The 24,874-nt window shown below is 34.7% G+C and overlaps 1 pseudogene; it reads left to right on the forward strand.

The window, feature by feature from the left end:
* The first annotated feature begins 7,752 nt into the window (after positions 1–7,752).
* On the forward strand, positions 7,753–9,423 carry LOC103103730 (EF-hand domain-containing protein D1-like; annotated as a pseudogene).
* The last annotated feature ends 15,451 nt before the right edge of the window (positions 9,424–24,874 follow it).

Consider the following 24,874-nt stretch of genomic DNA (forward strand, 5'->3'; position numbering starts at 1 on the left):
AAGAAATTTCATTCTGTTCTACTTTGTCCCATTACATGAATGTCTTTCTTTCTATAAACATCAAGTACTAAATAGATATTGTTTTATTTGGCTTCAAATACATTTGAAGCTTCTTATACCAATAATGATGTTTTGTTTCAGTAAAAAATTTAAGTCATTTCATCCTGATGTTTTCTAGGTCCTTCTAAAAACAAAAATGAAAGTAAATTAGTAACACAAAAATTAGATATACTGGTCAGAAATTGAAAAATTGACCTTTTATTTTCTAATACTATAGTCTCAGACAAAAGTTCCAGACAGTCTTGATGATTAATATTTTATTGTCTGACCTAGAATAATTTATAAATTTTGAAAGGCAATAAATTGCAAAAATTAAATTGTTCCCAAAGAAAGTTTTATCTGCAATGGCACTAACTCCAAGAACATAATGCTCAGGAAGCATCATAAAATTTACTTACAACTTCCTGAAGATGAAGCCATAATGATCACATTGAATTTGTAATAAATGTACTTAGTGCCAAGAAAAGCTTACAAAAATTATTTGATGTACTCTATACATTCTCTCTTGTATAGGCTTGTGAATAATATAGATGGATAAAACAAAAAAACATCCTTAAATATCTCAAAACTTTATTTTATGGCTTCTGGTCATCTTGTTGTGATCTCATATGCCATACTCGACTAACACTAAAGCCTAGAACTTTATAATGACAGAACTTTATGTGCAAAGAATATATCAAGTGATGAAATGCCATACAGTGATATATGCTTTATTTCCTCTTTCCCTTCTATGCTGACGTCTCCTGCTCTCTTTCTTTTTCTTTTTTTTTCTTTCTTTTCAAAATTTCCTGGCTATGGTTCTCCATCAGGTGCATTAGACAACTTAGAGCTTAATAGTTTAGAATGCAGCTATTTTTTATAAAAACAAATTTATCCAACTCCAAATAAAAACGGTCTACAACATGGTAAAAAATAATCCCTATAAAAATAAAAGATAAGCAGCCAGCAGGCAGAATAAGGGCACTCATTTGGCCGAAGTCCCTTTTAGTCTCTGAATCTCCCTGGAGTCTTAGTCTTTGTATGATCTTTGCCCACAAGGCACATACCTGTTATCCAAATCTATCTACTTGAGAAAAATTCAATTTATTTGCCCCAGGATGCCTCCATAGCATCAGGGTTTAGAATAAGCCCAACTGATGCTATGGGAAGGTAGGGGTTAAAACTCATGCAGTTTCACTTTCAATAATATTTTGGGTCACATCAGATCTCATACCATCTCTTTCTCTCTCTTAATCTTTCTTTTCTCTACACTCCCCATTTCCCATCTATCTCTCCTATTATCCCCTTATTCTCCTCTTCATCTCTTTTCTTCTCCTTTCCCTATCTTCAATTCTTATTTTCCCTTTATAAAGATTAAAATTAATATATAATAACTAAATATTATATTTCATAAAGTTTTATTAATGATAACTAAAGCAAAAGAACTGCCTGAATTCAGCTTGGTCACAGATCAAAAAGAGAGCATGGGGGGAACATGCATCCATTAAAATACCAATAACATGATCTTGTCAATGTGGAGACACAGAAGAAATTATAGGGAATTTGGGGAAATACTAAGGACTTATGGGGAATGAAGTTAAAGGTTCAAAATCTCCATTTATACATACTACCCTGTGATCCTATTGGGAAACCAGTTTCCCCCCAAGGATCATGGAAACATAATTAACTTAAAAATTGCAATAATTTGTGGATAAAAGGTGGGAAAAAGACAAAACCAATGATTACTAAGTTGACAAAAAGCCAATTTGGGGGCAGTCCCTGTTGGCATGAGAGTATATATTCAAAACAAATGCATTTCAAACCCTCACAGTTCAATTCACATCCCATAGTTCACTCTGAATCTTCTGGTGCAGCATGTGGTCTCTGCAGGCATCTATCTTCATGGCACAGTCTGGATTCTGGGAGGTAGCAAGTTTCTTATCCTAAAATTTCTCAAATTTAAATCAAAGTTCACAACAATAACTTACCCCCCTCCCCGAGGTGAAAATAACAAATACAGGGATCACTTGGGGATGCATGGCTGAGTTATGAGGTATATGAATCATTTTGCAAAAGAAAATCAAAAACATGAAACAATCCAAATAAAAGAGAAAGAGCTTGTGTATGAAATACAAAATGTAAAAGTCTTATGTCTAAAAAAATCTAAGTAAAGGAAAAACACATCTATATCAGGTCCTTGAATCAGAGACCAATTAAAATGATTTAAGAAATTATGCACTACCCAATCAGTAGCTAAGACTACAGAAAGTTTGCCATACCATGAAAGATAGAAAACGGATTAGATTCAGCAGCAAATGGGAGCCAGGATGGCAGTGAAAACAAGGTACCTGATAGAATGTGGCTCAGAGGAAGTTCAGCCTCTGACATATTTCAAAACAGTTACAACCTCGAACCCCAAACAAGTTCAAGTCCTCTTGTCTTGACTCAAAATTACATAAATCCCATTGGTATCTGGTCTCTTTGACCTTGTGCTCCATAAGTACTATGCAGGTGCTCTATGCTTCTTTAGTACTGTACAGTGGATCTTTTGTATATTCCCTTCTTCTGGAATCAGATAGAATCATAAAGCAAAGTTCTGTAATTTTTTAAAAAAATCAATGGTATCATTTTTATAGTCTAAAACTTTTGGGTATGCATTAATATTAGAACAAATGTATTTTAAACTTATATTACTGCAAAATCAAGAAACTTAAAGAAAAATTTTCTTAATACTGTTGATATGTGCTTCAAATACAAAAAGGTGAGAAAAAATAAAACTCAGATGCTATACTGCACATGCAAGGAAAAACAATAATAAAAAAGCTTAAAAAATAAAAAAATATATAGCTTATAATCAGTGTCACACTGTGTCAGCCAAGGAGAGGTAAAATACAAAGGCTCCTCACCAAAAAATGAGATCCATTTCCTTTTTAATTTAGCCATAAACCACAGTGTGTGTACATTATGATTTTCAGAATAAAACAGTAATATATAAAGATAATGCACATTCAAAGAAATATCAAATTCCTCAAAATTCACAATAGCCTATTTAATTACAATAGCAAACAAACCTGCTATCATATTTTATATAAGTTGCTGTATGACATAAAAAACCCTATGAATTGATGGATATTTGTCACAATTTTTATAGATGTAGCAAATCTTTCAACCTTAGCAAATATATTTTTAAACAAAGTAAAACTTATTTGGTTCTAGAATATCACCAAGAAATCTAGATTGTTTTGGTGGAAGTAAATTAAACTGAAGAGTTAAATTATTATGCAAGAACAGAAGCTCTTTTTGACTTCTTGCTTTACATGACCTTTTTACCTTTAATACAACATTCTTTATTATATTTATATATATATATATATACATATATATATATATATATAAATTCATCCATTCAGAAACCACTAGTTATCCAAAAATATTTCTGAAGACCCCTTAAAATTACAATTTAAATTCTTAGCTCATTAAATTCTCCAAAGGTTATGTATAGCTTTTGATGAAGTCCATCCATCATCATCTATGTGACAATTCACAAAGACACAATGTGATATTTGGTGGATCTATTCATAAAGGTTTGGCAAGATGTTCATGGGCTTATACAATATTTTGTTCTTCAGCAAAGGTAAAGGTACAAATTAAAGATCAATATAGGCAAAACATAGTAGCTTAATATGATTCAGTATTACAGAAAGGTATCGACTAGATTAATAGAGATAAACTAAAAATAATTTAAACCTTAAAGCAATCAGAAAAATACAATAATATAAACAAATAAGAGGGTGCAGGCAGGCAGTGGAGTCAAAATCCTTTTTTTTTCCAATCCCAATAGACTTCTTCTATATTATGGGAGAATAAACTCAAAATGATTATCAATAAACTTCCAGATCTCTTTTAAAAAAAATTTCCTTCCTCTCCCCCAGTATTTATTATCCATTTGCATCTCCTTTGTCAGAGCTGTGAAATTTCTGATAGAAGCACTGGGCAGAATCTCCACTCTGCATATTGAGAGTATTTAAGACTTTTAGAACTTTATCAAAATATTTCAGTTTGATTTGTAGTTTAAGTAGCATAGTTTGCTGCATATTCTTGAGGGGAAGTAAGCAAAATGAGAAATAGCCAACGAAAATACAAGCTGCTAGTAAGAGATTCAAGCAGAGCCAATATGTGCTTGCTAGCTCAAGCAAATCAAACTGTTCTTTGAGAGTTTGAAGAATGGTTGGGAATAGCATTTTTTTCAAAAAAAAAAAAGGCAGAATAGAACGGAATTAATTAAGAGGCATGGAAAAGTATTGCTCTTTCACCCCCTCCCTAGAGGCAAAACTTCAAGGGAAAACAATAGCATAATTGTACATGATAGAAAAAGTACTGCTTCTTGGTGTTTTGTGTCAAGAGAAAGAAGGGAAAAAAAAGGCTTATTTCCCAAAACTGATTAATACCCTTCTAAACTAGGAGTCCAAGATCAGCTTAAAAAGAAGATATGCTTGAAAATTAGAAGGTGTGGGGTTCTTTTCTCCATGCTAAAAATGGCTATGGAAAGCTAGAAACACACACGTGGAGAGTGGTAAGGGATTGAGGTGGAAAGATTTTTATAAGTCACCCTCTGTGGGGAAAAATGGCTAGAATTGGCAGGCTCTTGTGGCAGATCTGGTCTCAGCAAGAGGAGGCTCCAAGCTGGGTGGAGAGCAGTGAGGAATGCTGGCTCAAGCAGATGGATGGGAGAAACAGCAGGCAGCAGCAGCTGACAAGCGGGACAAGAGTGCAGGCACACTCCACCACCTGATCCTCATTGTGGGAGGAGACCAGGCATACTTACTATATTTACTGTAAGGCTATCTGCTCAAAAAATTTTGAGAATTCATAATCACTTTGTGGTAAGCCAAAAATGTAAAGATTAAAATTAATATATAATAACTAAATATTATATTTCATAAAGTTTTATTAATAATTGCCTGAATTCAGCCTAGTTGCAAGGATCATGGGAGGAGTATACATCCACTTAAATACCAATAACATGATCTCACCAATTTGGAGATGCAGGAGAGATTATACAAAATTTTGGGAAATACTAAGGATTTCTGGGGAATGAAGTCAAATGTTCAAAATCTCCATATATATATCTTTTTTTCCCCTCTGACTAACCTTTCTCAACTTTCCAGCCTCTTTTTTCCTCCTATCTCATATACAGAAAGAACTACTGAAATCTGAGAGAAGCAACTTATCAAAAAGTTAACCAGCAGTATTTGCTGGAATAGGGGCCATAGCTCCAGCATTGGCTATTTAGTGATCTGACAGATTTCATATTAAAGTGAAAAAAAAAAGGATGTCTGTGAAAAAGGAGTAAAATGTCCTTTAAAAAACATGACCTTTATTTGTTTTCTTACTAAATGAAACAACAGAAGGTATGGTAGATGACACTAATAGTCACTTCAAAAATACCACTTGTGCCAGTATGCCTTTGTGTGGCATATGTATATATGGGTGAGTATATTTATGATCTATCTGGAACCACCAATTATTTCATATTCAAAATAGTTTCACAACATGATTTGATTCTCCATCCTCATCATGCTCTTAGGTCAGCAAAATAATATTAACATGAGCAGGGGATGATTGACTTAAAAATGACACAGTAAGTCAGCATCAGTGCTGAGAAATAAAACTAAATTGGGACCTGGAGGACGCTGTTCAGGTCCTACCTCACTTTTCAACATAATGTGGTTTCTTTGTATACAGTACTCTAAATTATTTAATAATTGAAGTTCAGCCCAACCATAGCCTCATGAATTGTTAATTATCCTTTTGGATTTGTTTGCATTCATATGATTAAATGTCTGTGCTATTGCTTACAGAACCCACAATCGGCTTCTTTGCATTGATTAGAAGGAGTAGGCAAAAAGCAAGTGTCCCATTACAAAATTCTCTGGGGACTTTTGTCATAACCTTTTCCTGAGTGTATCTAACCTCTGATATAAACCATTATGTGGGGGAAGGGAGTGAAATAAACCTTCTGCTGCAATTTCATCTCACTGGGATCCGAATGCAGAGTGGTAGGTGGCTTCCTTCTTACTTCCCAGACATCTCTCTTACAATATTCTGTCCTTATAATTCAAATAGTCCTTTAACTATTGGCTAAATAAATAACAATTTGGGTAAAAATAATATTTAAAAAAACATTCATTTTCAATCTGTCCCTTTAATCAAGTAAGCCAGCTCTACGCAAGATAATTCAATAATACTGATGCTATTAAAAATCCACAAGTAACCATGGCTTTGAAAAAATTACTGTGAAGAATTCTATAATAAACCAAACCCATCATGTTACTGAGACATGGGAATTATCAAATAATATGAGATTCTTGTGTTCCTAGTTGAATGTCAGTACAAACAGTCAGTTTCCAAGGATTTAAAAGCTCATTTATTCACTTCATGCATTCACTCTGTCTCATTCCTCCATTTTAACCTTCCTCCAATTCACTGTTTATTAACAACCTGAGGAAACTTAAACCAGTCCACTTTTCAACTTAATTGCACCTCTGGTGAGGGGTTCCTAATGAGTTTTATGAGGTTTGAGAAATCTTTATAGATAGCAATTATTTGTGATGCCTCAGCCTCTTTTATCAAAGATAGTTTTGATGATACAGCCAGTCAAGAACAGTGGAGTGGATGAATTAGTCAAGTGTTTGGATAAGTTGAAAACTTTGTCATCATGAAATTGTTTACTTTATAAGGCTATCTTTGAGTTTATTTAAACAAGTTAAAGGAACATCCTTCCTGACAACAAGGACTTAGTTTACTGCTTATTTTGTTTATGAAGCAAAAAATATTTCTGTACTTTTTAAAGTTGAAGAAATGTGAAATGGGATGCTAGTAGACACAGTCAGGAAGACTTGAATTGGAAGCTAGTTTCACCTACAAACTGCTATCCTGGGTAAATCATTAAATCACTATTTGTATCTGTGTATTCAACTGTAAAATGGGGATAATAGTGTCACCTACCTCACAATATATCTGTGAGGACTAAATGAAATTATATTTGTAAAGCAATTAGCACAGTACCTGGCACCTAATAGATGCTATATAAGTGTGCCTCTCCCCCTTTTATGCATGAAGGGCATTCTTTTCCCATGCACAGTTAGACAACTATGATCAGAATTTTAAAGGTGAAAGGAACCTTAGAAGATATCTAATTCTGCCCCAAATCATTGAGGTATTCTATATCAGAAGTAGGGTGAGACTATAATGTCTTTGACTCTAAATCCATTGATTGATTTATAGGATTAGCCTGCTAAAGAATTTTATAATTTGTTAGCTTCCTTCCAAGATCAGCACTAAAACTAAGGGAATTAAAAAAGATTTGCCAAAGGAGAAGTGCTTATTATATTACATATGTGTTATGTAACCTTCTTATCTCCCATTAGAATATAAGATAATTGAAGACAGGAAATATTTTCACATTTTCTCATTTTGTTTTTGTATACCTAAAGTGAAGACCACTTTCCTTGCATAGAATAAAGGAATAAAAAAAATAAGGGTAGAAGTGGTTTGGACTGGAACAAAAGTAACATTATAAGTTTAATTATCTTTTTAAAAATCATTGGTTGAGAGTTCCGAGCCTCTCCCGGGAAGCAGCGATCGGGTGGGTGGACGAGCTGGCTGGCGAGGGAGCCGGCCCCGTCCCTGGGGACTGCGTGTCCTCGGGCCATGGCCAGCTAAGAGCTCGCCCTGAAGCTGCAGCAGAGGCTGAGGCTGGAGCAGGAGGCCGAGGGCTTCCCGATCCCGCAGCAAAACGGCTTCGACGGGGTGCCCGCGCCGGCCTGGCCCTGCGGTTCCCCAAGCTCGGGAGACGAGCCGCCCGCCAAGGAGCTCACGGCCAATGCGGGCTCCGAGCTCAAGGAGCAGCTGAACCGGCGTCAGGGCATCCACGAGGGAACGGCGCGGCCCCGGCCCATCAAGGTCTTCAAGCCCTACACTGAGTTTCGCGAGTTCAGCCGCCGCCAGATCAAGGACATGGAGAGCCTCTTCCGACGGTATGACTCTGGGAAGGATGGCTACATCGACCTGATGGAACTGTAGCTGATGATGGAGAAGCTGGGGGCTCCCCAGACCCACCTGGGGCTAAAGGAAATGATCAGGGAGGTGGATGAGGACCTGGACAGCAAGCTCAGCTTTCGGGAGTTTTTGCTGATTTTCTGCAAAGCGGCCTCAGGGGAACTGGAGGAAGACAGAGGCTTGATGTCCCTGGCCAAGCTCTCCGAGATTGACGTGGCCATGGAGGGTGTGAAAGGAGCCAAGAATTTCTTCGAAGCCAAGGTCCATGCCCTGTCCGTGACCAGCCGATTTGAAGCCGAGATCAAAGCAGAGCAGAATGCCCGAAAGCAGGAGGAGGAGGACAGAAAACACCAGAGGGCTCTCTTCAGAGAACGCCAAGCCCCCTTCTCCCAGTAGCTCCCGCGAGCCTGAATGTGCTCAGAGACTTGACTTCTACCATCTGTGCCTTACAAGTTGGCCTGAAAGAAATGGCCAGCACCTCGTCCCCCAAGGAGGACCCATCTCTCACTGAATGTCCCGTGTCCCCCGTGTGTCCCCAGCCCTGGTGGTCTTTCTTCTTGAGCTTCCTGTCTGTTGTGCCTGGAAGGGTAACTGATAACCCTAAGACCTGAGGAAACAGTAGGAAGGTCAAAGTAAGGGATGGGAAGAGAGAAGTCTGTAAAAAAGGGGAACGATTCCCTTTCTTACCCAACCACTGCTCTACTAGCCATTGAATGCTTCCAGGATTTTGCCATTTTCTTGGTGACTTTTATTTTCCCTGTTTCCTCCCTTTTAGGCCAACCTTTCAAGGAGGTCATATGGCCAGAGGTATAGCTCTGCCATTCTCCTGCATTCCCATATTCAGACTGATTGCCTTTTCCAAGTGCATTCAATAGACTTCTACACTCTGGGCTTTGATTCTCCCCTTCTTCCATCAACTCCCACAAAAGAGGCAAGGCTAAGCTGTTCAACCATTCTCCCTCACCAAGTGTTTGAAGCAAGGGGGAGAGCTCCAAGAACTATGGAGTGGACCCCAGAAAGCCCTCAGTGTTGGGGGGAGGCCATTCTAAAAGCCCCTCTGATTTTCTGCCACTCCACTCATAGAGGTAGTTTTCAATGGATGACAAGAAGCTCCATGCCAAGGGTCTCCCCCTTTGACCTCTACATGGTAATATGTTGTCAGATTGCCAGTTTAGATTGGTGGATTCATACAGGATACCTGAGTCTAGCCAGAACACCTGACCATGGTTCTGGAACTTTTCATGTAGAGATAGGTGGGTGTGGACCCAACTTCCGTGGTCGCCATTAAAAACCTCACATGCTCACTGAGTATGTAAGACTTCAGAGATGTTTCTGTCTTTTATTCTCCTTTCTCATTGTCCAAGGAGGAGCAACTCTTTCACCCTTGGTCCTTTGTTCTTTTTGATCTCTTTAAATGGGGGGTCGGGAGGGGCCATGCTATTAAAATGGTGAGCATGGAAGAATAATGAAACTAATTTTTAATAGATTAAAGAACGACTAGAGTACTTTGAGCTCTTTTTAGCAATACATATAATGCTTTAAAAGGTCACTCTTACCTACTCAATATTTATTAAGATACATGGGGGTTTTATATACCTATATTGTAGCTATTCTTTTTCTGAGAAATCAGTGTTTCCCAGCCTAATTAGTTATCCTTGCCAAATGAACTATGCAAATAAAATGTATTATCTCACTGGCTTGCTTCCATTCCTCATTGAATGGATGGGAGAGTTAAAGAGCAAAAGATTGAATTAGGGGGTTGGTTGGAATACCAACTGCCCATGGATGCTCAGATTGGTTGGGTATCACTGATCCTTGGAAATATGGTTGGCAGGCTAATACACTTAGGCTAATAGAAGGGGCCTTAGAGGCCATCAAATGCAACTCACCCACTTGTAAAGATGAGGAAACTAAGGCCTCAAGAGGTAAAAGGACTTGTCTGAGGTCATGCAGATAGTAAGCAACCTGAGCTGGGGTGATCATAGTAGTAGTAGTAATAATAATAATAATAATAACTGCTAGCTTTTGTGTAGCACTTTAAGGTTTGAAAATGTTTTAAGAATATCTCATTTATCCTCATGATAACCAATGACGGGAGGTAGATATAGTTACTATCTTCGATTTATAGTTGATGAAACTGAGTCAGATGGAGGCTAAATGACTTGTTTTCATATCTGAGACTGGATTTGAACTCAGATCATTCTGGCTCCAAGATCAGCGTCATAAACATTGTACTACCCAGAATCAGTGTAGGGATCTCCTAATGTAAGCTTCATTAACCTATACCAGGCACTAGGAATACCAAGATCAAAAAAAGATTCATCTTGTCCCCGGGAAGTTTGCATTTGTGGATCAGAGAAGATCTTTCACCAGAGAAGATCCCCAACTGATCCTGTATATGCTTTGTTTGTAGGTAGCTGTTGACAAGCTGCCCCCCCTTCCCATTAGACTGTAGGGTCTCTGTGGGCAGGGGCACAGCTATTGTACCCTCAGCTCTTAGCACAAAGTAAATGTTTAATAAATGCTTTTTCTTGACTGACTTGGAGAGGTGGGAGCCTATGTGAACAGAATGTTATATACACTGTCAACGATGGTTCCCGAGTCCCTTGACCTTTTTGCAAGGAAGATTCACTGAATGGAGAGTTGGAGGTATATTTGGGAAAGTCTGTGATGGAAACACCCAAGGCACCAATAAAGCCAATTGGAAAAAAAAAATCATTGGTTGAGCAGAATCTATTAGGCTACAACTGAGAAACAAAAAAAGCAGGAGTACCAATCATGATCTCAGACAAAGTTAAAGCAAAACTAGATCTGATTAAAAGAAGTAAGGAAGGTAATTACATCTTGATAAAAGTTATTATAGACAATGAAAAAAAATATCAGTACTTGACATGCATGCACCAAATGGTATAGCATTCAGAATTTTAAAGGAGAAACTAAAGGCTATTAAGGAGGAAATAAACAGTAAAACTAAACAAGTGGGAGCCTTCAACCTTCCCCTATCAGAACTAGATAAATCTAACCAAAAATAAATAAGAAAGAAGTAAATGAAGTGAATGAAAATTTGGATGAGTTAGATTTAAAAGATATGTAGAGAAAATTGAATAGGGATAAAAAGGAACACATATTCTTTTCAGCAGAACATGGTGCATATATAAAAATTGACCATGTACTAGGGCATAAAATTTCAAAATGAAATGCAGAAAAACTAGCAATAATAAGTGCAACTTTTTCAGATCAAAATACAATAAAAATTATAATCAAAAAGGGTTCATGGAAACACAAATTTTAAAATTAATTAGAAACTAAATAATCTAATTTTTTCAAAACTAGTGAGTCAAAGAACAAATCAAGGCAACAATTGCTGATTCCACTGAAGAGAATGACAATGAGGAGACAACATATCAAAATTTATAGGATGCAGACAAAATGCTACTAAGGGAAAAATTCATATCCTTGAATGCTTATATCAATAAAGTAGAGAAAATGGAGATCAATGAATTGGGCATGCAACTAAAAAAACTAGAAAATGAACAAATTAAAAATCCCCAATTAAAGAGTAAATTGGAAATCCTAAAAATCAAAGGAGAAATTAATAAAACTGAAAGTAAAAGAGCTACTGGACTAATAAATAAGTTGTTTCTATTAAAAAATCAAAAACAAAAACAAATAAAATTGTATTCATTAATTTGATTTTTTAAAATATGGAAAGAATCAAAATACCATATCAAAAATAAAAATGGTGATTTCACCTCTAATGAAGAGGAAATTAAAGCAATAATTAGGAGTTAATTTGTCCAATTATGTGACAATAAGTCTGATAATTTAGGTGAAAAGGATGAATATTTACAAAAATATCAATTGTCTATATTAACAAAAGAGAAAATAGAGTACTTAATCCCATCTTAGAAAAAGAAATTGAACAAGCCATCAATGAACACTCCAAGAAAAAAAACCCAGGGCCAGATGGATTCACAAGTAAATTCTATCAAATGCTTAAAAAACATTCCCAACATATACAAATTATTTTCCAAAATAAGTAAAGAAGGAGTCTACCCAGTTCTTTTTATGACACAAATAAGGTGCTGATACCTAAGCTAGGAAGACCAAAGAAAATTACAGACCAATTTCCTTAATGAACATTGATGCAAAAATCCTAAATAAAATACTATCAGAGAAACTACAATAAAATATCACAAGGATTTTTCACTATGAGCAGATGGGATTTATACCCAGAACATAAGGCTAGTTTAATATTTGGAAAACTATCAGCATAATTGACCATAACAATAATCAAACTAATAAAAATCGCATGATCATCTCAATAATTGCAGAAAAAGCTTTTGACAAAACACAACAATCATTCCTATTGAAAACACTAGAAAGCATAGGAATAAAAGGGTCTTTTCTTAATATAATAAGTAGTATTTATTTAAAGTCATTAGCAAATATCATCTGCAATGAATATAAGTTAGAAGCCTTCCTAATAAGATCAGGAGTGAAGCAAGGATGTCCATTATCCTCACTATTATTCAATATTGTACTAGAAATGCTATCTTTAGAAATTAGAGAAGAAAAAGAAATTGACAGAATTAAAGAAGGCAATAAGGAAACTAAACTATCACTCTGTGAATGATATATGGTATACTTAGAGAATCCTAGAAAATTAACTAAACACTAGTTTTATAATTATAGAAATGATAGCTTTAGTAAAGTTGATATAAAATAAAGCCACATAAATCATCAAAATTTTATATATTAACATTAAAACTTAGGTAGAGTTGGAAAAATTCCATTTAAAATAACTCTAGATAATATAAAATCCTTAGGAATCTATTTGCCAAGACAAAATCAGGAATTATATGAACACAATTACAAAACACTTTTCAAATGAATAAAATTAGATTTAAACAACTGGAAAAATATAAATTGCTCATGGGTAGACTGAGCTAATATAATAACAATTACAATACTACCTAAATTAATTTATTTATTCATTTCCATACAAATCAAACTATTAAAACTCTATTTTCTAGAACTACAAAAAAATTAAAAATTCATCTGGAAGAACAAAAGGTCAAGCATATCAAGGGAACTAATGAAAAAAATGTGAAGGATGATGACCTAGCAATACCAAATCTTAAACTGTACTCTAAATCAGCAATCATCAAATCAATCTGATATTGGCAAAAAAAAAGAAGGGTATATCAATGGAATAGACTAGAGATAAATGACCTCAGTAATCTAGGGTTTTATAAACCCAAAGATCCCAGCTTTTGGGATAAGAACTCACTGTTTAACAAAACTGCAGGGAAAACTGAAAAAAAGTATGACAAAAATTAGGTTTAGATCAATATCTCACACCTTGTATCAAGATATGGTCAAAATGGGTATACAATTTAATCATAAAGAGTGATATTATAAGTAAATTGGGTAAACATAGAATAATCTACCTGTCAGATCTATGGAGATGGGAAGAATTTATGACCAGACAAGAGATAGTGAACAATTACAAGATGCAAATGAATAATTTTTATTATATTAAATTATAAACTTGTTTTTTTTAATCCTTACCTTCTACCTTAGAATCAATACCCTATATTGATTCTAAGCCAGAAAAATGGTAAGGGCTAGGGAAGGGGGTTAAGTGACTTGCCCAGGGTCACCATGCTAGGAAGGGTCTGAGGCCAGATTTGAACCTATGACCCCTGTCTCTAGGCTTGGCTCTCCATCCACTGAGCTACCAAGTTGCCCACAATTATAAAGATTTTAATTACAAAACCAATGTAATCAAAATTAGAAGGGAAACAACAACCTTGGAGGAGGGATAATTTATAACAAATTTCTTTGGTAAAGGCCTCATTTCTCAAATATATGAACTAAGTCAAATTTATAAGAATCCAAGTCACTCTCTAATCGATAAATGGTCAAAAGATATGAATAAGCATTTTTCAGATGAAGAAATCAAAGCTATCTATAATCACATGAAAAAATGTTCTAAAACTCTCATGATTAGAGAAATGAATATTTTAAAACTCTGAAGTACACATCTATCAAATTGGCTAATGTGAAAGTAAAGGAAAATAATGAATGTTGGAGAGAATGTGGCAAAATAGAGATACTAATGTGTTGCTAGTGTAATTGTGATTTGATCCAACCATTCTGGAGGGCAATTTGGAATTATGCCCAAAGGCTATGAATTTTTTTTCTTTTGATCCAATAAAATCAATACTGGACCTGTATCCCAAAGAGATATTTTTAAATGGAAAAGGGCATATTTGTACAAAAATATGTATAGCAACTCTTTCTGGAATGTCAAAGCATTGGAAATTAAAGGGATATCCCATAATTGGGGAATGAATGAACACATTATGGTATGTGATGGTGATGGAATACTAGTATGCAATAGGGAATGATGGACAGAATGATTTCAGAAAGAGCTGGGAAAAACTACATGAACTGATGCAGAGTGAAATAAGCAGAACCAGAAGATCATTATACATAGTAACTGTAATATTATGGAATGATCATATGGGATAGACTTTGCTACTAACAGCAATACAAGGACCTAGGACAATTCTGGATGCTTATGAAAAAGAATACTTTCCATCTCCAGAGAAAGAATGGTTATAGTAGAAATATAGGTAAAAATATATGATTTATCATTTGTTTATTTGAGTATATATTTGGGGGTTCTCCTTCTATATGATTATTTGTTTACAAAAATGAATAATATTGAAACATGTTTTGTGTGATGATATATGTATAACCCAGATTGAATTTCTTATCAGTTCTGGGAGTAGGGAAGGAAGAAGGGAGAAAGACAATATGGATCATCTAACTTTGGAAAACTTATGTGGAAATGTGTTATTAAAATTAAAAAGAAAAAATATTTTGATTACTATTTCATCTTCCTAGCCACCATCAACAGATGGCCAATTGCCAACAATGGCTAAGTAAGATCAAGAAGCCCAGTAATAGCAGTGAACCCCCAGTATACCAGTTCTCTTCCCAGAATAGCCTCCACAGCAATCATCCTGGAAGGCAAACACCATGGAGATAGGATTTGGCAACTCCTTCTACAGGTGTAACTACCCTAATTTGCTCAGCACACAAGGCTGATGTCACCAAAAAAGACACCAAAAAAGAAAATTCATGCCAGCAAAGATCTCAGCGCTGTCAAGTGAATTGGCATCAGAAAAAAAATAATTTTATAAGTGGAAATCATTTTAAAGATCTATTTCATTTTCTGTTCCTGTTATATCCTAAAAATCATGAGTACTTTCCACCTGACTTGCTGCCAAAACCTTATCTTCCCCCTTAGAATGTAAGCTCCTAGGGAGCAGGACTGCCATTGTTTTTCAGTCTGTGCCCAGTGTTTTATACACTTAGTAAGTGCTGAATGAATTATTTTCATTCATTCCTTCATTTATTGTAACTCAGCTCACATTCCTTTGCATTTAATAATCTATCTTGCTTAACCAGGAAGATTTCACCAGGTGAGTTCCCCCATCTTCACTTTCCTGATCCTTGTATTTGTTGTATCCTTTACTAGAATAAGTATGAAGGAAACATATTTGTTAGATTCTACAGTACAAAGTCAATCTTGTTTACAAAAAGAGGTTCCTATAGGGGGCAGCTGGGTAGCTCAGTGGATTGAGAACCAAGCCTAGAGACGGGAGGTCCTGGGTTCAAATCTGGCCTCAGACACTTCCCAGCTATGTGACCCTGGGCAAGCCACTTGACCCCCATTGCCTAGCCCTTACTACTCTTCTGCCTTGGAGCCAATACACAGTATTGACTCCAAGATGGAAGGTAGGGTTTAAAAAAAAAAAGGTTCCTATAGAGGAAAGTCCGAATGAATGACCTGGAGAAAAAGCTTCATGTTGATTTTAGACCCAGTTGAGCATTTAATAATCCACACCGTGAAAAAAGTTATGAATCCAATGAATTCAATGACCACTCAGCCTTCATTTAACTTAGTTTTTATTTATTTTAGAGAATTCATGTAAACTTAATCTCTTTAGGGAATTCCATCTGACTATAAATGTTTATGAAACAATACAAGCTTCATAAAGTCAAAAGAATACCATAAAGATTTTTCAATTCAATAAACATTTATAAAACAACTATTATGTACCAAGAACTATTCTAAACCTTTGGGATACAAATGGAGGCAAAAGACAGATCCTATCCTCAAGTAGCTTATATATATATATATATATATATATATATATATGTATAAATAAATAAATATATATAATCATATATAAGATAAATAAGAAATAAGGGAAAACACTGGAATTAAGAGGAGTTAGAAATGGTTTCCTGTAGGAAGGATTTTAGATGGGAATTAAGGGAAGTCAAGGAGGCTAGTTGTTGAAGAGGAAAATTCGGGAGAGGAGGAGCTTGGGATACAAAGAAAATTCCCAGAACCTAGAAATGAAACATTTTGTTTGTGGAACAACCAGAAGACCTGTGTTGCTCTATGAAAGAGTTCTGCCATGGAGCAAGACATAAGAAGACTGGAAAGGGCTGGGTTAGGAAGAGCTTTGAATGCCAAACAGAACACTTTATATCTGATCCTGGAAACAATAGGAAGCCACTTCAGGAGGGTGCCCCGATTAGGCTTGTATTTTAGGAAAATCCCTTTCGTGACAAGGTAGAGAGAAATATAAGGTAAGCAGACCCACCAACATGCTCTTGCAATAATTAAGTTATGAAGTAATGAGGGCTTATACTAAAGTAGCAACAGAGTCAGAGGAGAGAATGGCATATTCAAGAGTTGTTAGGAAAGTGAAGTTGACAGTCCTTGGCTACAGCTTGGATATGGGAGGTGAGAGATAGTTGGAAGTCCAGGATGATTCCCAGCTTGTGATCTGAAGAACCAAGAGAATGGATTTATCCTCTAGAGTAATAAGGAAAGTAGGAAGGATTTAGAAGGAAAGATGATGAATTTCATTTTTGAACTATTGAATTTAAAATGTCTACTGGACATCTAGTCCAAAATGTCTGAAGGCAGTTGAAGATGCAAGCAGAAATAATGGAACAGAATAGATGGATTTGATAATCATCAGCATAAAGATGGTAACTAAATCCATCAGAGCTGAGATCACCAAGTGATGTCAAATGGAAGGAGAGAAGGAAGGACCCAAGACAGGATTCTGATGGACACCTACAGTTATTAACCTACAGTTTAACCTACATTTAAAAATTGTAATGGAAAATATGATCTGCAGTGCTCAGCAAAGGAGACAGGAAAGGAACAGTCAGATAGGGCTTGAATCACTATGCAGAACAAAACTTCTATATGAATGCAGGAAATCTATGAAGGATAGTATGTATACCTTATTTGACATCAGAGAATTCACACTGAAAACAAATATCATATCTGTAGCAAAAGCAGGATCAACTTCAGCCAGAGCCATGTCTAATTAAGCATAGAGCTCCTACTAGAGAGAAAAGCCCTATGACTCTTTAAAAAGAGAAAAATATTTACTCAGATTTCAAACCTTTCTCAAGATCAGAAATATAGTAGGAAGAAAGCTTATAAATAATCCTCATTCAGAAGTGTTTATTGATTACTTAGCACTTGATTGATAATTTAGAATTTAGACTGGAGGGAAATTACATTTTGTGACAAAAGGGGAGAAGACTTCAATCACAACTCATCATTTAAAAAATTATCTACAATATTCCTTTCATTTCTAGATTTGCTTTCTTATTTCTTTTTATATTCACATTCCTGAATTTCTACATGTTTATTCTTATGAATCTATGCAAATTGAAAGGACAACACCAATCTCAAAACTGAATGTGATGAAGTTTCTTAATTTGACAAACTCTCCCTCTGCAGGAAAAATGAAAAAATACAACTCTTCATTGTTGGTGCAGAAAATCACATACTCTATTGGCTCAGGTGATATAGTCATTAGTTTTACTGATTTGTTTCCTTTTTTCCTTTTCTATTTATTTGCAAAAAAAAATGTGTTTGGGAAGAGGAATGGAGGGGAATGTTTGGAGATTAGGGTAATATAGAAACTAAAACATGATTTTAAAATAATAATTTACATTGAAAAAAAATTTAGGGTATATGAGACTCATTAAGAATTCTATCTCCTAAATGAACACTCTAGTGCAAAAACAACAACATGGAAATGGGTTCGAATCAAGAACACATGTGAAACCCAGTGGAATTGTGCGTCAGCTATGGGAGAAGTGGTGGGAGGGGGGTGGGGAGTGGAAAAGAAAATGATCATTGTTTCTAATGAATAATGTTTATAAATGACCAAATAAAATAATGTTAAAAAAAAGAATTCTATCTCATTCGAGCTTCACAGTCATATGGAATGAGTAAGAAAAGTATTATTTAGACCCTTTTTACAGATGAGGCAATTAGGAATTGAAGAAGGTAGTTATTTGAAAATATGACATAGAGAATATTTAGAGGACCTTAGACTCCAAATCACCTGACAGGAAATATAAGTGCTCCTTCTAATATACCACATAATTTCATGCCTAGAAAAATCTCTAAGAGTTTATCAAGTTCAGTGTCTTCATTTTGCATGGTCAAGGGCCTTACATTGAAATCAAGTCCAGAGACTTGAAGCCATTTACTTATAATTTCATAACTAAGTGTTGATAAGAGGAGGACCAGAACTTTTCTTTCTCATGAATAATATTGCCACAGCACTACTGGCCTGTTTAGAACACTATTAATTAGATTTCTTCTTTACAGCAAAGGTATACATTTACTTTTCTTTATTTCTTCCTTAAGCCTGTAGCTTATATTCAACTGAAAATTTTCATTTAAACTGATTTTTTAAAAAATCAATGAAGATTTAAGTGTCTTGATTTCTTCCCCCATAGCCTGTATGGAGGAAGACATTTTTTTGAATGAGCACATCACACTGAATGTCTCTAACCCCCAAACTCTGAATGAGCTTTACAGTCTATCAGCCTAGAGGAGTTTCTCAGAACAAATAAACAGAAAGCATTTTTAAACTAAAGTGAAGCATTTATTCTATCAATGTTGTTCAGTCATTTTCATTCATGTGGGACTCTTCATGCCCCAACTTTGGTGTTTTCTTGGTAAAGATACTGGAGTGTTTTGCTATTTCTTTCTCTGACTCATTTTATAGATGAAGAAACTGAGAGAAACAGGGTTAAGTGACAGGGTCACAGAGCTAGCATGTGTCTGAGACCAGATTTTAACTCAAGAAGATGAGACTTCCTGACTTCAAGCCCTTTGCTCTATCTACTGCATCAGCTACCACTAATCTGAATAAATCACCAGGCTATCTGTTTTAAGATAACATGCTTCATTCTCAGACCTCAGGAATCACAGATGGTCATAGTTCTTTTTATCATCATAATTTATCATATCATTATCATAACTCATCTTTTAAAGTTGGGTTATAACATTATTCAATAAGATTTTCTGATTTGGTTCATCTTATTCTTCAGTTTATAAAAGTTCTCAAAATTGTTCCTTTGTACAATATTGATACTAAAGTACAAATTGATCTTCTAATTCTGCTTCTTCACTTCATATCAGTTCATATAAGACTTTTCAAGTATCTTTGAAATACTCTCTTTTTTCATTTCTTACAACACAACAGTTTATTGGATTTAGAAATGAACAAGCCCTAAGTTCATTTCATTCATTCATGCTTCAGATCTCTCCTTATATACATGGCCTAAAGAGATATGACTTACCCAGTAAACATACTTGTGGTAAGATTTGGTAGATTTAGTTTTAACAAGACAAAAGAAAATATATCTTTAAATTATAATTAAAATCAATGTACACATACTAAAATATATGAAAATAAATTATATAAAATAAAATAACAATTTAAAAATATATCTGTAAATCATAGAATCAGAGTGTTCCCCATAGTTACCATTTAAACTTATCTATGGGAGGGGACACAGTGAATAGGATGTTGGTGTTGGAGTCAGGAAAACTCATCTCACTGAATTCAAATTCAGGTTCAGACACTTACTAGCTATGTGTCTGTGGGCAAATCACTTAACTCTGTTTGCCCTACTTTTCTATCTGTAAAATGAGCTGGAAAAGGAAATAGCAAATCATTCTGGTATCTTTTTTCACAAAAACTCCAAATGGGTTCATAAAGAATCAAATACAACTGAAAAAGAACTGAAAAACAAAAAATGAAACATTTCAGTATTAATGAGTTTCTTTTCACTAGAGTTATTAAAGTAAAAACTATATGACAATTTATTGGATAGACTATATAAAAGTGAATCCATAGTGTGTATCTTATACTATGCTACCTCTGCAGTCTCATACAAATCTGAGATTCTATGATTCTATGACTTCCAAGTCCAATGTTCTTCCCATTACATCATTAGAAGTGATAGAATCATGAGAAACAAATAAGGAAATTATATAGAATGAAGCTAGAACAGTAGATCGACAAAATTTTAAATGATTTCTCATTTGAAACAGAAGAATTTTTACTTTTATTCATGGAATAATAAGAAGCCATTGAAAGGTTCATATGAAAGAGGGACCTGGCCAGATCTATGCATGAGGAAGCTAAGGATAACAGTAATGTGAACAGTGAATTAGAATGAGGAAAGTAGAAAAATGAAAAGATGTGTTAGGAAGCTTTTGTCATATTCCAAACAAGAATTAGTAAGGATGTGCAGTCATTCCCTGCAATGGAAAATGAGAAGAGGACATGGATGTAAGGTGATATTGTAAAGATAGAAACTGCAAATCTTAATATTTTATTTCCTTTCAGAAAGAGAGAGATGGCAATCAAAGGTAAGCATCAATAATGGGAGCAAAGGAACTGAGTGAATTGTGGTCCCTGGTCAGAGATAATTAAATAAAAAGTAGGAACAAGTTTTTAAACAAAAGATAATCAGCTCAAGTATAGATGTATTGAGATGGGTTTGTGTTTTGCCTGTATCAGGATACTCTGTATTTACAAAAATAAACAAAAATATTGTTTTATATAGCCACCAAAATTGTTAAAATAATCAATATTATATTTTGCAAGTAGTTATTATTCTAAATATTTCTTTTCTTGGGAAGAGAAAAAGTGAGGGAATAGGCTTGTATTAAGTATCTATCATGTGTCAAGGATTGGGCTAAGCATTTTATAAATATTATCTTATTTGATCCCACCTATGGTGAAAAATAAACTACAACAAATTGCTCCTCAACTCAATAAACAAGCATGTGTTATTAACCTACTCTGTGCCATGCACTGGGAATGTAAAGAAAGGACTTGTCAAAGGCATTAAAAATAAAATAACACTAATTTTTCTGAATATTCTTCCTATAAAAATTATTTTGATTTCTTTATTTGTCATAAAGATATTCACTATAAGGGGGGTATAAGAATTATATATTTTTCAGTTAGTGTACATTTTCTCAATGTTGCATTAAGAGTAATTTTAATGTTACATAATCTATATTTCTACCAGCATATACCTTGCAAGAACATATGAAATACTGCATAAACTTAAAATGTTAAATCAATTAATTTACTAAGCTTTTTTGGTGTTCAGTTGTTTTATAGAGTATCTGATTCTTTATGACTGTATTTTGGGTTTTCTTGGAAAAGCAACCAGAGTGGTTTGCCATTTCATTCTTTAGCTCATTTCACAGATAAGGAAACCAAGGCAAACAGAGTTGAGTGACTTGCCCAAGGTCACACAGCTAATAAGAGGCTAGATTCAAAATTAGGAAGATAAGCCTTCCTGACCCCAGGCCTAGCCCTCAATCCACTATACTACCTAAATGCCATTTACTAACTATTTATTAATGATCAGGCAATATGCAAAGTTCTGGGAATGCAAAGACAAAAATTAAATGATCCCTGACCTCAAGGAACTCATCTAGTTGCTAATAATGACAACATATATTCATAGAGGGATATACATTTTATGAGCAACTAGATGGTGTAATGGATTGAGTACCTGGCCCAAATTAAGGAAGACTCATCTTTCCGGGTTCAAATCTGACCTCTGATATTTACCAGCTAGGTGACCTTGGGTAAGGCGCTTAACCCTGTTTGCTTCAGTTTCCTCATCTCTACAATGAGCTGGAGAAGGTAATGCAAACCACTCCAGTATCTTTGCCAAGAAAACTCCAATAGAGTCACAAAGAGTTGTACATGACTACTAAAAAAATCCTTTATAAATATATATGATATGATAAACATCTATGTGGGTGTATATATATATATATATATATATATTTATGTACATCTTGACCAGAAGATAGTTATGGGAGGAAAAACACTAGTAGCCACAGGCTGGGAACCCTAGCAACCACTGAAAAGATCAAAGTAAAGAAAACTATCAATTTTTAGCTTTAAGAAAATAGAAAAAAATTCACTAGGAAAGTCATCAAACAAAATGCTGTTTCTTTCCTACCTGAGGGTGCTTACCTTATATATTTTGTTCTATTAGGTGAAGGATTTATCAGACTGTTTCAACATCAATATTATTAATAGATTCACATTTGAGAATATGAATTTTATGGGGGTGACTATAGTCTCAATTATTAGAAGACTGATCTTAGTTTAGGATCTTTACAGATATTAACCTTGTACATGAGGTGATTAACTTGCTAAGTAGGGAGAGAAGAATGAATGAAACAGTTTTGTAAATATGCCTTTACTTGTTTTTGAAAGGAAATTTCAATACACCAATTTTCACATTTTTATAACCATTCATAACAGCTGAATGTTTGTATGTAGGTACTTTCTTTTTCCAAATGGTATTTTAAATCAAAAAAAGATTCTCCTAACATTTGTTAATCTTCCAAACAACCTTGGTTGAGAATTTTTATTTCCTCTCTCAAGAGTTGTTTATCCAGGTGATCCTGGTTTTTTTTCATGATTTTTACAATAGCAGTTTCAAAAACCTTCAAGCAAGAAATGCCCTGTCATCCAATGGTTTGATAAAATGAGGCAACATAAATTTTATCTTAAAATAAAGATGTTTCATTAAGCTTTGAATCACTTCTGTCTTCTATTCACTTACTTGCTGAAGGCTAACATTACAGAAACTCAACAAAATAGCTTAGAAGATCTATATGGAAATAATATCTAAATTTGATACTTTGGCAGATAACAACATTCTTCCAAAAGTGGAATCATATCAACTTTCTAGTCTCTTTCATGCCAAAGTTACTCAGAAACGATCAGCTATTAATTCTTCCTTTGGAAGGGGGAGGTCTGGATGGTGCTAGTCATTTACTTGGTGAGTGGAAGTCTCCTCACAGGTGCAGATTGTTAACCCACTTATAATTTATAGTTTTAAAGAATTGCCTAGAGTATTGAGAGATAAAGTGACTTGTCCATGGTGAGAACCAGTACATGGCAGAGTCAGGACTAAAAACTATGACTTTTTGACTCAGTTACTACTCTTCTGACCTGTATACCATATTTCATCTCATCATACTTCCATTATTCTTTGGGTAATTCTTTTAGTTTAAGCTTGTTAAGCTTCAGAAATATCTAGAGACAAAAGTTGTGAAAAGACTCTAAACAATAATATTGTATTCCTCTAGAGAAGGGTTGACATTTTTCATCTAGTCATCATCAAATGTCTCAAATATAATTGTAATTCATCATCCCCTATGATTATTTGCCACTCTAGGTCATAAGAGACATATATGATTCAACATGTTAGAATGACACAGAATTGCATAATGTCTCTTGCCATTTGTAAATGAGTAATGGAGTATTGAAGGGCAATGGGAGGCATCTCCATGATTATCAGAAGTTTATAAAAAATCAAGTTATCCTCTAAAAATTATCAGTTCAGAGATCACTAAATTTTTTCAAATATTGGACCTTGCATCTTGGAAGCTATCTTGTCTAATCTTGTTAATTTAGAAATGATACCTAAGAAGATCACCCAAGTAGTAAATACCTTAGGTAGGCTTTGAGCACAGATCTGACTCTAGTCATACCTCTTTCCTCTGTATCACTAAGCCTCTTTTAGACTTCCAGGATAAAGTGGGATTTTAGTTTTAATGAAGTGCAACTTACTAGCTTATGCCTTTGTTCAAGTTACTTTATCTTCACTTTCAGCCCCCTTTTTATGATCTGCTGAATAAGAAATATAGATTAGATTTGAAATTACTAACATCCTTTCCAATTCTAAAATTTTATATCTATTATTTATTCTTACCTAAAATATAATTTTGAGGATCAGTTCATATAATGCATGTTAAATGCTTTGTAACCACAAAGAGTTTGGAATAACAAGTCATTGTTGTCATTATCACATTTGAGAGTTGACCAACTTTTACAAAATATAAAGTTGGTTATGACTAATGTGGGGAATTTGCTTTGCTTGACTATACATCTCTATAACAGAGTTTTTACTTTTCTTGCTTTCTCAATTAGAGAATATGGGAGACAGAAGATAATGATCTGAAGACGTAATAAAATTTGATTTTAAAAAGCATTAAAGTCCAAAATGTTCCTCTATTGCCTCCTCCTTCTTCCTGCCTTTGATCAATCATAGCATCATGGATTTAAACCTGGAAGGAAACTGAGTTCACTGACTCAAAACTCCACACATTCTGCAAACGAGGAAATAAGGTCTTGAGTGTTTGTCACTTCCCTATGATTACCCAATTTCTCCCTACTCCAGTCCATCATCCACTTTCAAATTGATCTTACTGAGTGTAGATCTGGTCATAGAACCTCCCTTTTCAAAATTAAAAATAAAATCTTCCTTTTTGTGTGTGTTTAAAGCCCTGTATAACCTGACC

The sequence above is a fragment of the Monodelphis domestica genome, chromosome 3, assembly GCF_027887165.1.
Source record: "Monodelphis domestica isolate mMonDom1 chromosome 3, mMonDom1.pri, whole genome shotgun sequence".
NCBI classification, from domain to species: domain Eukaryota; kingdom Metazoa; phylum Chordata; class Mammalia; order Didelphimorphia; family Didelphidae; genus Monodelphis; species Monodelphis domestica.